At 43.2% G+C, this 16,495-nt stretch overlaps 1 long non-coding RNA gene across 1 annotated transcript; it reads left to right on the forward strand.

Annotated features, from left to right (window-relative positions):
• Window positions 1–7,473: 7,473 nt before the first annotated feature.
• On the forward strand, window positions 7,474–12,931 carry LOC129532154 (uncharacterized). The gene is made up of 2 exons (XR_008677792.1): window positions 7,474–9,788; window positions 12,508–12,931. It is a non-coding gene; the product is annotated as an uncharacterized lncRNA (long non-coding RNA).
• Window positions 12,932–16,495: the final 3,564 nt, after the last annotated feature.

Here is a 16,495-nt window from a genome sequence, read left to right on the forward strand (position 1 = left end):
CGGTAAAAAGTTAGTCAACTGGTACAAAGTTACAATTAGATAGAAGGAATACATTATGGTGTTCAATTGCACAGTAGGGTGACTATGATTAACACTAAAATATTGTATATTACAAAATAGGTAGAAGAGAAGCTTTTGGAAGTTCTCACCCCAAAGAAATGATAAATGCATGAGGTGATGGATACACTAACTACCCTCTTGGATTGTTACACAACAAAAATACGTATCAAAACATCAAATTGTATTCCATAAATATGTACAATTATAATATGTCAATTTAAAAAATAAATATATATTTATATCTGTTATTGCTTGTTATCAGTGTGACACTGATATGAAGAAGACTTCATTTAAACTTGCTCTTGCTAGCAGTTTAAGTAAGAAAAAGGAACCCAGTTGATTTTGTAAAAGAAAAAAACTCTGGAAACATTTTATATCTAAGAGCTTCCTCTTGGTATTATTTATATTTCAACAAATATAAATCCATGGGAATAATGCGACTAGGTTTTTAATGTGCTTTTATTTTTTTTTTGTCTCTATACAATGTGTTTGCTTCTGGTGTTATTTGGGATTGCTCAAAACTACATAAAACCCCTAAATTGGGCAACATCACAAGACCTCATCTCAAAGAAAATAAAAATAAAAAAATTAGGCATGGTGATGCATACTTATATCCCAGCTATTTGGGAGGCTGAGGCAGGAGGATTGCTTGATCCTGGGAGGTCGAGGCTGCAGTGAGCTGCAATCATGCCACAGCACTCCAGCCTGGGTGACAGAATGAGACCCTGTCTTGAAAATAAAAATTAAAAAATGCACTACATAAAACCCATTATTGAATGGACAAAAGACATGAAAAGACACTTCTCAAAAGACATACATGTGGTCAACAAACATATGAAAAAATGTTCATCATTACTAATCATTACAGAAATGCAAATCAAAGCCACAATAAGATACCATCTCACACCAGTCAGAATGACTATTATTAAAAAGTCAAAAAACAACAGATGCTGGAGAGGTTGAAGAGAAAAGGGAACACTTATACACTGCTAGTGGTAATGTAAATTAGTTCAGAAACTGGAAAGCAGTGTCAAGATAACTCAAAAAACCAGAACTATCATTCTACCCAGCAATCCCACTAGTGGGTATATACCCAGTGGAAAATAAATCATTCCACCAAAAAGACACACACAAATGTATGTTAATTGCAGTGCTATTCACAATAGCAAAGACCTGGAATCAACCAAGATGCCCATCAATGGTGAATTGAATAAAGAAAATGTGGCACATATGCACAATAGAATATTACACAGCCATAGAAAGAACGAAATAATGTTCTTTGCAGCAACATGAACGCAGCTGGAGGCCATTATCCTAAGCGAACTAATGCAGGAACAGAAAACCAAATACCACATGTTCTCATTTATAAGTGAGAACTAAACGCTGAATACACATGGACACAAAGATGGGAACAATAGACACTGGGGACTGCTTGAGTGGGGAGGGGAGGGAATGCATGGCTTGGAAGGCCTCTTACTGGGTACTATGTTCCCTACTTTGGTGACAGGATTATTTGTACACCAAGCCTCAGCAGCATGCAATTTACCCATGTAATAAAACTGTACAGGTACCTAAACCTAAAATAAAAGTAGGAAAAAATATCTGTCATCAAATTGCTCTTTAAACTTAATTATCATACTTAAATCAATATTTCCTTTATAATTGTATCAACTCAGAGACATTGAGTGGTGATTTATGAAAGACTATGTGTTTGTGCATTTATAGAATTCACAGATATGAATATAAATCAAGATAACTTGGATGGACATAAAACCAAGCTGAAAAAAAATCCTGTTATTTTGTTTCACTTCCTAAACATAAACTACAGCTAAAACTATTCAAGTTTGTGTCATTACAAGAGAAATATCTTCCATTGATAAGAAGCTGCTTCCATTGATTTGAAAATGCTTCTCATAAGCTACATTAGGTTAGCTTTGAGCTTCAGAGATTTTTAAAAAACAAATAGCCCCTAAAATCAGTTAAGATCCATAAGCTTAATTATATTTATATATATTTTTTATCATCTGAAATGTTAATTGAAGCATATGGACTTGGTTTTTAATTTCTAGCTTTAGGAAACTATTTACACTACTTAGTGAACAGAAAATCAAAAAGGAGTATGGCTGTATCTATCCAACTTCATTATCAGTGGAAAAACTGTAACCACATTTCCTATGCAGAAAGCCAAGAATGGTGTGGTTCTGGTTAAAAACATATGATCCATTGCACTGAATATGAACTCACAATTATTCAAGTTCATTACCTTTATCTCCTGAATTCCATGAAACATAATCACAGTCCCCAGCAATACTACTTGTCTTAGTCTGTTTTCTGTTGCTTATAACAGAATACCTGAAACTGGATAATTTATATAGAAAAGGAATTTATGGAGGCTGAGAAGTCCAAGATCTAGTGACCACATTTGGTGAGAGTCTTTTTGCTGGTAGGGACTCTCTGCAGAGTCCTGAGGCAGCACAGGGCATCACATGACAAGGTGGCTGAGCATGTTAGCATGCTAGCTCAGGTCTCTCTTCCTCTTCCTAGAAAGCAACAAATTCCCTTGTTGTAATAATCCATTGATCCATTAATACATTGGTCTATGAGTGGATTAATCCACTCTTAAGGACAGAGACCTCATGTTGTAAATACCTCTTAAAGCCCCCACCTCTCAATATGGCCACATTTAAGATAAAATTTCAACATGAGTTTTGGAGGGGACGGTCAAACCACAGCACTATTTAAAGTTGTTTCTTTCTGGACTAATACCCAGAATCTACAAGAAACTCAAACAAATGAGCAAGAAAAATACAATCCCATCAAATAGTGGGCTAAGGGCATTAATAGAAAATTCTCAAAAGAAGATATACGAACAGCCAACAAACATATGAAAAAATCCTCAACGTCACTAATGATCAGGGAAATGCAAATCAAAACCACAATGAGATACCAACTTACCCCTCTAAGAATGGCCATAATCAAAAAAATAATAGACGTTGGTGTGGATGTGGTGAAAAGGGAACACTTCCACACTGCTGGTGGGAATGTAAACTAGTACAACCATCACGGAAAAATTATTGAGATTACTTAAAGAACTAAAAGTAGATCTACTATTTGATCCAGCAATCCCACTACCGGGTATCTATCCAGAGGAAAAGAGGTCATTATGCGAAAAAGATACTTGCACATGCATGTTTACAGGAGCACAATTCGCAATTGCAAAAACGTGGAACCAGCCCAAATGTCCGTCAATCAACAAGTGGATAAAGAAACTGTGATATATATATACCACATATATATACCACGGAATACTACTCAGTCATAAACATGAACGAATTAATGGCATTTGCAGAAACCTGGATGGGTCTGGAGACTATTATGCTAAGTGAAGTAACTCAGGAATGGAAAACCAAACATCACAGGTTCTCACTCATAAGTGGGAGCTAAGCTATGAGGATCCAAAGGCATAAGAATGATACAATGGACTTTGGGGACTCAGGGGGAAAAGGTGGGATGGGGTTAAGGGATAAAAGACTATAAATTAGGTTCAGTGTATACTGCTCAGGTGATGGGTGAACCAAAGCCTCAAAATCACCACTAAAGAACTTCCGTAACAAAATACCACCTGTTCCCCAAAAACTTATGAAAATAAAAAATAAAATAAAGTTGTTCCTTTCTTTCCCTTTTGTATCCACTAAGCTTCTTGAGCTTTTCTCCTCAAACCCTACCCACATTCCTGGAAACATCTTCACTATATATGTTTTATGTGTTACTGAAAGAAATCAGGAAGGTAAAATCAGATTCATTTTAATGAATGAATAAAATAAAAAGACATTAACATGGCTATAATGAAGTGACAGGGTTCAGGACTCACTACCTCAAAGTATGGCACCTTGGCATTTGAGGAAGCAGCAGAAGCAGAAACGTCACTCTCACCTTACCCTGCCCTTCTCTCCTGAAGCAAGCCATAAAAGAATTCTCTGAACTTCCTCTAAAGCAGGCCGTAAAGCCTTTACTTCAGAGTTCTTCTTCCTTTCCCCAAAGGAAATAAAATATCCTTATCATCAAAGACACAGAGAAGCTGAGAAGGACCTGAGCAAACATGCCTTGCTAAGTTCCCCCTCTGCCTAGTTTATTACCATTAGATCACACCCTTTGTCCTCTAATCATTTTTCTCCACAACTATCCATTCATCAAATTCAGCATAATAGACACAGGTTTCCCTATTTTGGAAGGTCTTCTTTTCTGAAAGCTGCAGTATCATGTAAAATTTACATTAAATACATTTGTAGGTTTTTCTCTTGTTCATCTATTTTCGTTATAGCTGCTTCTGCCATGAACCTTGTGATGACTAAAGAAAAGGTATTAGTTTTTTTTTCTTTTTTGGTTCTACAGAAGGCAGAAAGAAAAGAACAAATGAATCTTTCAAAGACTTGTTATGACTATAAGATAAACATTTATATTAACATTTTAGTTTCTTTTTATTCACTTCAGCCAAAAATACGAGTTTAAAACCATCAATAGATATAGATCCTTTTCAAAATCTCTCCATATGGTTGAACATGTAAAAAAATTGTTTTCCCTTTTAGGGGGCAATCAGATGAAAGAATTGATTAACATAATCTGTAAGTGGAAAAAAATGTAGATGTGGGTTATTGGAACAAGTCTATTTAAATATGAATGACCTAATGGGTTCTTAATTAAACCTGTATGCCAAAACTAAAGATTTTCTACTAATTAGAAAATGAACAAAGTTAACCCAGTAAAATATATAGAATTTTGAAATATCTTTCAATGTCTTTCAAAATTTTTATGAAAGTATCAAATTACTAGAGAGAAAAACATATATACACACACACACACACACACACACACACACACATATTCGTGTGGGAGGCATGTCAAAAGCTTGACTTCTTCAATGGTCTCATTAAAAAGGAAAAACCTCTTGATTCTTTTGAGGTAGTCTAGATAACTGAGTAAAGATAATAGTTCTTATTTGGACAGGAGTCATATCATCTAGGACAAGAATACAATGAATATAAATTCTACAAAACTAAAGTTGAGGTTCTTAATAACAGGATAGCACATGCTGATGAAGGAATGGCAGAGGAATCCCCATCAAACTAATATGACTTTGAAAAATACTTTTTATCTGATGTCAACTTTCAATGTGTCTTTATTGCAAAACAAACAAGCAAAACAACAACAACAACAAAAACCCTGTAGTGGTCGGGGACAATGGCTCACACCTGTAATCCCAGCACTTTGGGAGGCTGAAGCAGGGGGATCACCCGAGGTCAGGAGTTCGAGATCAGCCTGGCCCACATGGTGAAACTCCGTCTCTACTAGAAAAATACAAAAAAAAACAAAAAAAAAAAAAAGAAAGAAAAAAAATTCCAGGTGTGGTGGCACATGCCTGTAGTCTCAGCTATTTGGGAGACTGAGGCAGGAGAATCACTTGAACCTGGGAGGTGGAGGTTGCAGTGAGCCAAGATGGTGCCACTGCACCCCAGCCTGGGCAACAGAGTGAGACTCTGTCTCAAAAACAAACAAACAAACAAAAACCTGTAGTGCTTGTGCACTATGGGCAGAATTTCACTTGGTTTAACATCTTGTAATACCTTGTTCAAACAATCCAGTAATCACATCTTTGACACAAATGAAAAAAAAATACTCCTGGCTTTCATGTAATCTTTCTTTTGTAATTAAAAGAGACTTCAGTGAGTTTGAAATTTAGTTCTTTTACTTTTCTTTCCTTCTCAACTAGAATGGAAGGATAATGAATGGATCTCAGTAAAAACACTTCATGTATGTCAAATTATTACATTAAGCTTGTAAAAGGTAACACAATGACAACTCCAGAACGATACGTTTTCTGCTCAATAAATAAATATGGGCTTTGGTGTTTTCACTGTTTTGTATTTTATGTTTCTATTTTTCTTATTTAGTATGTTCTTTGGAACTATGATCTCACTGGAAGCTCAGGGGTTCTAGAAAATATTCCTGACAAAAGATAAGAATTTATTTTCTGAACTCCAAGCTTTGACCATGACTCAGAATTCCTGGTTCAGATCTATTGACTTTGCTGAACAAAACATTATATATAGAGTAGTCTCTAGACTACCTCATTCAAGTAATTCCTACCCTCAGCTTGGTTTAAAAAACACCTAGCAGTTTTTTAAAGAGAAAGGAAAACAGGAGGAGGAAATGCCTGGGGTTCTGTGGACAAGGAACTTATAGATGTGGCACCAATGATCTTTTCCCCTATTTTCACCCCCAGAAAAGGGCATTATATAGCTTTGGGCAGGTTAATTAACATCAAATTTTGGCCAGGTTAATTAACATCAAATCCTGTGTACTGCTCTAGCTGTAAGAATAAACATGGCTGCAGATATCTGTGATTTTTCTGATACTTCTTGGATTCTGACAGGCTGTTTTAGGAGACCACATATGGGCCTTACTTAGCCTTACTATACTGTGCATAAGAAGGTTTTACACCACAGTAGCTCCTACTCCTGAAGAGTGTTCGGTCCTCACTCCATTACCTGACATGGCTCCCACTGCAGGCATGCCTACCAGAAGCAGGTTTTCTGAATGCTCCTACACCCTGAGGTTGCTACAGCAAAAGTAGGTGCTTGCCTTTTAAACCTCGTTTATTCTTATCAACCAGGCAGAGAAGAACTAATGACTCAACCACTTTCTGTAACATGGGAAATCATATTATCCTTCTAGTGTGGCCTCCCTATTTAAAAAATTCCACACTCAATGCCTAACCTTGGATATATTCAATACTGGGTTTTAACTTGTTTTCCAAGGGGATGTGATCATAGAAATATTCTGCTAAGAATTCTCCACAACTTTAGGCTGCCACTGTTTCCCTTTTCTTCATACTACTAAGAGGAGATAAGCACAGGAAGAATTTTATGATATGTTCTGTAAAGTACATCTTCAGAACTAAAGCGTTTAGAAGTATACCGAACTCAGGGCTAACGAGATTTCCTACATTATGCAAAATATTCTCTGAAAATGTTTGCTAGTTTCTTTTTTAAAGGAGGAGGATATTGTCAGGCCTCTGAGCCCAAGCCAAGCCATCGCATCCTCTGTGACCTGCACGTATACGCCCAGATGGCCTAAAGTAACTAAAGAATCACAAAAGAAGTGAATATGCCCTGCCCCACCTTAACTGATGACATTCCACCACAAAAGAAGTGTAAATGGCCGGTCCTTGCCTTAACTGATGACATTACCTTGTGAAAGTCCTTTTCCTGGCTCATCCTGGCTCAAAAAGCACCCCCACTGAGCACCTTGCGGCCCCCACTCCTGCCCACTGAGCACCTTGCGACCCCCACTCCTACCTGCCAGAGAACAAATCCCCTTTGACTGTAATTTTCCTTTACCTACCCAAATCCTATAAAACGGCCCCACCCTTATCTCCCTTCGCTGACTCTATTTTCGGACTCAGCCCGCCTGCACCCAGGTGATTAAAAGCTTTATTGCTCACACAAAGCCTGTTTGGTGGTCTCTTCACACGGACGCGCATAGAATTTGTTGCCGTGACTCAGATCGGGGGACCTCCCTTGGGAGATCAATCCCCTGTCCTCCTGCTCTTTGCTCCGTGAGAAAGATCCACCTACGACCTCAGGTCCTCGGACCGACCAGCCCAAGAAACATCTCACCAATTTCAAATCCGGTAAGCGGCCTCTTTTTACTCTCTTCTCCAACCTCCCTCACTATCCCTCAACCTCTTTCTCCTTTCAATCTTGGTGCCACACTTCAGTCTCTCCTCTTAATTTCAATTCCTTTCATTTTCTGGTAGAGACAAAAGAGACATGTTTTATCCGTGAACCCAAAACTCCGGCGCCGGTCACGGACTGGGAAGGCAGCCTTCCCTTGGTGTTTAATCATTGTAGGGACACCTCTCTGATTATACACTCACGTTTCAAGGGTGTCAGACCACGCAGGGACGCCTGCCTTGGTCCTTCACCCTTAGTGGCAAGTCCCGCTTTCCTGGGGCAGGGGCAAGTACCTCTCAACCCCTTCTCCTTCACCCTTAGCAGCAAGTCCCGCTTTCCTGGGGCAGGGGCAAGTATCCCTCAACCCCTTCCCCTTCACCCTTAGCGGCCAGTCCCGCTTTCCTGGGGCAGGGGCAAGTACCCCTCAACACCTTCTCCTTCACCCTTAGCGGCAAGTCCCGCTTTCCTAAGGGGCAAGAACCCCCCCAATCGCTTATTTCTGCACCCCAACCTCTTATCTCTGCACCCCAATTGCTTATTTCCGCACCCCAACCTCTTATCTCTGCGTCCCAATCCCTTATTTCCGCACCCTGACCTCTTATCTCTGTGCCCCAATCCCTTATTTCCATGTCCCAACCCTTTCTCTGTTTTTCTGGAGGGGAAGAAACCCCCACCCCTTCTCCGTGTCTCTACTCTTTTCTCTGGGCTTGGCTCCTTCACTATGGGCAAGCTTCCACCTTCCATTCCTCTTTCTTCTCCCTTAGCCTGTATTCTTAAGAACTTAAAACCTCTTCAATTCTCACCTGACCTAAAATCTAAGCGTCTTATTTTCTTCTGCAATGCCACTTGACCCCAATACAAACTCAACAGTAGTTCCAAATAGCCAGAAAACGGCACTTTCAATTTTTCCATCCTACAAGATCTAAATAATTCTTGTCGTAAAATGGGCAAATGGTCTGAGGTGCCTGACGTCCAGGCATTCTTTTACACATCAGTCCCTTGCTAGTTTCTGTGCCCAGTGCAACTCGTCCCAAATCTTCCTTCTTTCCCTCCCGCCTGTCCCCTCAGTACCAACCCCAAGCGTAGCTGAGCCTTTCTAATCTTCCTTTTCTACAGACCCATCTGACCTCTCCCCTCCTCGACAGGCCGAGCTAGGTCCCAATTCTTCCTCAGCCTCCACTCCTCCACCCTATAATATTTTTATCGCCTCCCCCTCCTCACACCTGCTCCGGCTTACAGTTTCATTCCGTGACTAGCCCTCCCCCACCTGCCCAGCAATTTATTCTTAAAAAGGTGGCTGGAGCTAAAGGCATAGTCAAGGTTAATGCTCCTTTTTCTTTATCCCACATCAGATAGCGTTTAGGCTCTTTTTCATCAAATATAAAAATCCAGCCCAGTTCATGGCTCGTTTGGCAGCAACCCTGAGACACTTTACAGCCCTAGCCCCTAAAAGGTCAAAAGGCCATCTTATTCTCAATATACATTTTATTACCCAATCTGCTCCCGACATTAAATAAAACTCCAAAAACTGAAATCTGGCCCTCAAACCCCACAACAGGACTTAATTAACCTCACCTTCAAGGTGTGCAATAACAGAAAAAAGTTGCAATTCCTTGCCTCCACTGTGAGACAAACCCCAGCCACATCTCCAGCACACAAGAACTTCCAAACGCCTGAACTGTAGCAGCCAGGCGTTCCTCCAGAACCTCCTCCCCCAGGAACTTGCTACACATGCTGGAAGTCTGGCCACTGGGCCAAGGAATGCCCACAGCCCGGGATTCCTCCTAAGCCGCGTCCCATCTGTGTGGGACCCCACTGAATATTGGACTGTTCAACTCACCTGGCAGCCACTCCCAGAGCTCCTGGAACTCTGGCCCAAGGCTCTCTGACAGATTCCTTCTTGGCTTAGCGGCTGAAGACTGACACTGCCTGATCACCTCGGAAGCCCCCAGACCATCATAGACAGCAAGCTTCGGGTAACTTTCACAGTGGAAGGTAAGCCCGTCCCCTTCTTAATCAATACGGAGGCTACTCACTCCACATTACCTTCTTTTCAAGGGCCTGTTTCCCTTGCTTCCATAACTGTTGTGGGTATTGACGGCCAGGCTTCTAAACCTCTTAAAACTCCCCAACTCTGGTGCCAACTTAGACAATACTCTTTTAAGCACTCCTTTTTAGTTATCCCCACCTGCCTAGTTCCCTTATTAGGCTGAGACACTTTAACTAAATTATCTGCTTCCCTGACTATTCCTGGACTACAGCTATATCTCATTGCCGCCCTTCTTCCCAATCCAAACCCTCCTTTGTGTCCTCCTCTTGTATCCCCCCACCTTAACCCACAAGTATAAGATACCTCTACTCCCTCCTTGGCGACCGATCATGCACCCCTTACCATCTCATTAAAACCTAATCACCCTTACCCCACTCAACGACAATATCCCATCCCGCAGCACACTTTAAAAAGATTAAAGCCTGTTATCACTCGCCTGCTACAGCATGGCCTTTTAAAGCCTATAAACTCTCCTTACAATTTTCCCATTTTACCTGTCCTAAAACCAGACAAGGCTTACAAGTTAGTTCAGGATCTGCGCCTTAGCAACCAAATTGTTTTGCCTATCCACCCCGTGGTGCCAAACCCATATACTCTCCTATCCTCAATACCTGCCTCTACAACCCATTATTCTGTTCTAGATCTCAAACATGCTGTCTTTACTATTCCTTTGCACCCTTCATCCCAGCCTCTCTTCGCTTTCACTTGGACTGACCCTGACACCCATCAAGCTCAGCAAATTACCGAGGCTGTACGGCCGCAAAGCTTCACAGACAGCCCCCATTACTTCAATCAAGCCCAAATTTATTCCTCAACTGTTACCTATCTCGGCATAATTCTCAAAACACACATGCTTTCCCTGCTGATCGTGTCCGATTAATCTCCCAAACCTCAATCCCTTACAAAACAACAACTCCTTTCCTTCCTAGGCATGGTTAGTGTGGTCAGAATTCTTACACAAGAGCCAGGATCGCACCCTGTAGCCTTTCTGTCCAAACAACTTGACCTTACTGTTTTAGCCTAGCCCTCATGTCTGCGTGCAGCGGCTGCCGCTGCTTTAATACTTTTAGAGGCCCTAAAAATTGCAAACTATGCTCAACTCACTCTCTACATTTCTCATAACTTCCAAAATATTTTCTTTCTACCTGATGCATATACTTTCTGCTCCCGGCTCCTTCAGCTGTACTCACTGTTTGTTAAGTCCCACAATTACCATTGTTCCTGGCCCGGACTTCAATCTGGCCTCCCACATTATTCCTGATACCACACCTGACCCCCACAACTGTATCTCTCTGATCCACCTGATATTCACCCCATTTCCCCATATTTCCTTCTTTCCTGTTCCTCACCCTGATCACGCTTGATTTATTGATGGCGGTTCCACCAGGCCTAATCGCCACATACCAGCAAAGGCAGGTTATGCTATAGTACAAGCCACTAGCCCACCTCTCAGAACCTCTCATTTCCTTTCCATCGTGGAAATCTATCTTCAGGGAAATAACTTCTCAGTGTTCCATCTGCTATTCTACTACTCAAGGATTATTCAGGCCACCTCCCTTCCCTACACATCAAGCTCGAAGATTTGCCCCCAGCCAGGACTGGCAAATTAGCTTTACTCAACATGCCGGAGTCAGGAAACTAAAATGCCTCTTAGGCTAAATAGACACTTTCACTGAATAAGTAAAGGCCTTTCCTACAGGGTCTGAGAAGGCCTCCGCAGTCATTTCTTCCATTCTGTCAGACATAATTCCTCAGTTTAGCCTTCCCACCTCTATACAGTCTGATAACAGATGAGCCTTTATTAGTCAAATCAGCCAAGCAGTTTTTCAGGCTCTTAGTATTCAGTGAAACCTTTATATCCCTTACGGTCCTCCATCTTCAAGAAAGGTAGAATGGACTGAAGGTCTTTTAAAAACACACCTCACCAAGCTCAGCCACCAAAAAGGACTGGACAATACTTTTATCACTTTCCCTTCTCAGAATTCAGGCCTGTCCTCGGAATGCTACAAGGTACAGCCCATTTAAGCTCCTGTATAGATGCTCCTTTTTATTAGGCCCCAGTCTCATTCCAGACACCGGACCAACTTAGACTGTGCCCCCCCAAAAAAACTTGTCATTCCTACTATTTTCTGTCTAGTCATACTCCTATTCTCCGTTCTCAACTACTCATACATGCCCTGCTCTTGTTTACACTGCCAGTTTACACTGTTTATCCAAGCCATCACAGCTGATATCTCCTCGTGCTATCCCCAAACCGCCACTCTTAACTCTTGAAGTAAATAAATAATCTTTGCTGGCAGGACTATGCTGAATCTCCTTAGGCACTCTCTAATCAGATGTCCTAGGTCCTCCCAATTCTTAGACCTTTTAGACTTGTTTTTCTCCTTCTTATTCCATTTAGTTTTTCAGTTCATACAAAACCGTATCCAGGCCATCACCAATCATTCTATACAACAAATGTTTCTTCTATCAACCCCACAATATCACCCCTTACCACAAGATCTCCTTTCAGCTTAATCTCTCCCACTCTAGGTTCCCACGCCGCCCCTAATCCCGCTTGAAGCAGCCCTGAGAAACATCACCCATTCTCTATCCATACCACCCCCCAAAAATTTTCACCGCCCCAACACTTCAACACTATTTTGTTTTATTTTTCTTATTAAGAAGGCAGGAATGTCAGGCCTCTGAGCCGAAGCCAAGCCATCGCATCCCCTGTGACCTGCACGTATATGCCCAGATGGCCTGAAGTAACTAAAGAATCACAAAAGAAGTGAATATGCCCTGCCCCACCTTAACTGATGACATTCCACCACAAAAGAAGTGTAAATGGCCGGTCCTTGCCTTAACTGATGACATTACCTTGTGAAAGTCCTTTTCCTGGCTCATCCTGGCTCAAAAAGCACCCCCCACTGAGCACCTTGAGACCCCTACTCCTGCCCGCCAGAGAACAAACCCCCTTTGACTGTAATTTTCCTTTACCTACCCAAATCCTATAAAACGGCCCCACCCTCATCTCCCTTCGCTGACTCTCTTTTCGGACTCAGCCCGCCTGCACCCAGGTGATTAAAAGCTTTATTGCTCACACAAAGCCTGTTTGGTGGTCTTTTCACTCGGACGCGCATGAAAGATATGTCAATCATGTGTTTATAAAAAATGACTATTTCATAAAATGATGAATAGCTAATATGTACCATGAAGTATATATAATTCTTGAGTAATTTTCAAGAACTCGTTCTCATCTTCAGAGCCAATATTTTCCTTTTAATTATTCATCTAAATTAAATGTATTTAAATTTAAATCTTTAGCTTGAAGGGGAAAAAGAATCCTGTGTACTGCTCTAGCTGTGAGCAAGCCAATTATGCTAACGTCAGCATCCAATGATCACAGCAGGAAACATACTGTCTTCTTTACATGCATGGGCTGACTGAATTCTTACAAAATCTCCATGAGGTAGGCATCACTATACATTCACATTCCATAGGTGAGAACAATTTGATGTTAATTAACCTCCTCAAAGCTATATAATTCTCTAAGAACTGAATCAGAATTCAAATAAAATCTTTCTGACTCCAAAATGAATGTAAAACATACGTAATGTAGCCCCTTCTAAAGGATATTTCTCAGAGCTTCAAGGCTGTTCTTACAGATCAGACACCTTTGTAGAATATTCTAAGACCCACATCCAAACATATTTCTGTGAAGTATCTATGGAAATACCTAAAATTCATCTTTCAAATGGTAGTATCTGGTTTAAGGATTGCTCCTTATTTCATATAACCCTTAGTGGGTGTAACAGTTCATTCTTATGCTGCTGTAAAGAACCACCTGAGACTGTGAAATTTATGAAGAAAAGAGGTTTAGTTGACTCACAGTTCTGCAGGCTTAACAGGAAGCATGACGGGAAGCCTTCAGGAAACTTAAATCATGGTGTCAAGGAATCTTTGGGGTGTTGCTTTTCCAGCTGGAAATTCTGTGGCCAGCGGCACCTTTGCCTAAGTATTGCTCAGGCCTGCTGGGTTCATTCCACCCACTCGGCCTGGCAGGCTGCGCTCAGCTGTGCCACTGGCCTGGTTCCCACACCTGTCAAGGGAGAGTCAGGCATAGAGCAGTGAGGAGTGTGTGAGCAAGCGTGGGGTCTGGCCACTGCGCACAGCCAGGCATGCCAGCTGTGGCGAGGTGGGGAGCTCCAGGCACCAGCACAGGTGCCGGCTCTTTGTGAGGCTGTGGCTGGACCAGGCATCCCACAAGTAGCTTTCACTGTGAGCACCATGGAACTCGGGGCACCTGGACCCTTGGAGACACCAGGAACCGCAGATCCCCAAAGAGGGTGTCACTGCCCTGGCTCAGAGGGCCCCTAGGTCTGGGCTCCTGAAAGAACTGCAGCTCTTCTCTCTTTCTCATTGAGAGACAGGACTAGCTGGATTTCCTAGGCCGACTAAGAATCCCTAAGCCTAGCTGGGAAGGTGACGGCATCCACCTTTAAACACAGGGCTTGCAACTTAGCTCACACCCAACCAATTGGAGAGCTCACTAAAATGCTAATTAGGCAAAAACAGGAGGTAAAGAAATAGCCAATCATCTATTGCCTTGAGAGCACAGCGGGAAGGACAAGGATCGGGATATAAACCCAGGCATTCAAGCCAGCAACGGCAACCCCCTTTGGGTCCCCTCCCCTTGTATGGGAGCTCTGTTTTCACTCTATTTCGCTCTATTAAATCTTGCAACTGCACTCTTCTGGTCCGTGTTTGTTACCGCTCGAGCTGAGCTTTCTCTCGCCATCCACCACTGCTGTTTTGCCGCCGTCGCAGACCGGCCGCTGACTTCCATCCCTCCGGATCCAGCAGGGTGTCCGCTGTGCTCCTGATCCAGTGAGGCGCCCATTGCCGCTCCTGATCGGGCTAAAGGTTTGCCATTGTTCCTGCACAGCTAAGTGCCTGGGTTCGTCCTAATCGTGCTGAACACTAGTCACTGGGTTCCACGGTTCTCTTCCATGACCCACGACTTCTAATTGAGCTATAACACTCACCGCATGGCCTAAGATTCCATTCCTTGGAATCCGTGAGGCCAATGAACCCCAGGTCAGAAAACACGAGGCTTGCCACCATCTTGGAAGTGGCCCACGACCATCTTGGGAGCTCTGGGAGCAAGGACCCCCGGTAACATCATTACCTGCAACATGGCGAGTAGGGCGGCATGTTTTAGTACTGTTTGTGTTACAGCTCTTTTAGTCCCACCATTCAGTGGGTCCTGAGTTCTTGTCCCGCATCCAGAAAAAAATTAGGTATGTGGACAACTGGAGGGTGAGCAAGGTGAAGCGAAGCTTCACTGAGCTGCAGAACAGTTCTCAGGAAACCTGCAGTTCCACATGCAGGTCATCCTGACAAGTGTCCAGTTTCTCTGCATAGAGGAGACTGCAGTGGGTAGCTCCTTCCCGCAGCTGGTAGTCCCAAGTCTGTCCAAGTCTGGCTGAGTCTGGGGTTTTCATGGGTTCCAAAGGGAGGAAGTGCATGCTGATTGGTCCATAGATAGCCTTGGGAGGGCCTGGAGAAAGCACCATAAGTTCTCACTCCAGGCCGGGGACTCCACCCAGATCTGGAGGCTGGCCCTCAGGCTTGGAAGTGGGGTTTCATCAGGGACTCACCCCTTCCCACCCAGAAGCCTGCCTGCCACCATCAACACGCCATCCACGGCACCCAGGCTGCTCATGCTAAAGGGTGCCTGTAAGGCTACACCAAGCCACCCTCAACCCCCTTAGGCCTCCCTCCCGTGCTCGTTGGTGCCCAAAGTCCAGAGGGGACCAAGGTGACAGGGGACTGCTGTGTTGGCATTGCCCCGAGCATGCACACACCTGGCCGGGTTGCAACAGTGCCTGGGCTCAGCTTCAACTTTGCTCCCAAATCAGAGTGGGCACCAGGAATGGGGAGAGGCCAGGCAGCAGGAGCAGGCATTTCTGAGCCTGTGGGGGAAGGAGGACTTCCCAGGCCCCTGAGAGCACAGGGCTGCCCTGGTTCTGCAGCCCCAGCTGCACAGCTGCAGCTGCACCCTGGGAGTGCAGAAGGGGGCAGGGCTCCCGCCAGTTCCCAGCTCCTGCTGGCTCTGCAGAGTGTGCAGTGCCGGCCTTGCCTCGCCACTGCAGCTGATGTCCCTCACCCACTGCTGTCAATGGCAGAAGGTGAAGAGGAAACAAGGGTGGAGCAAGAGGGTGGGGGATGTGCCACACACTTTCAAATTATCAGATCACATGAGAACTCACTATCATAAGAACAGCAAGGGGGAAATCCACCCCCATGATCCAGTCACGTCCCACCAGGCCCCTCCCAGATGTGGGGATTACCATTAGAGATGATATTTGGGTGGGGACACAGAGCCAAATTGTATCAGCGGGAATATATTGAACCTTACCTGTTAATTTGCTCTGTCTTCTCACACACCTCTTTTTCTTTCATCTTGTCTCAGGAAAATAAATATTCTTTCTTCTTGCTTAGGAGTATTGCCATCCCTTTCTGTTCCCTCCAAGGGCTCCAATAGTGCTCCTGAATGCTCATGACTGGGCCCTTGCTTCTAAGTCTCTCTTTACCCGGAGCTACTTGGTCTTCCCCTGCTTCTTACATTCTATCTATTTGAGCAACAGGTCTCAAAGCTAAATAATTA

The sequence above is a fragment of the Gorilla gorilla genome, chromosome 11 (assembly GCF_029281585.2).
Source record: "Gorilla gorilla gorilla isolate KB3781 chromosome 11, NHGRI_mGorGor1-v2.1_pri, whole genome shotgun sequence".
NCBI lineage: Eukaryota > Metazoa > Chordata > Mammalia > Primates > Hominidae > Gorilla > Gorilla gorilla.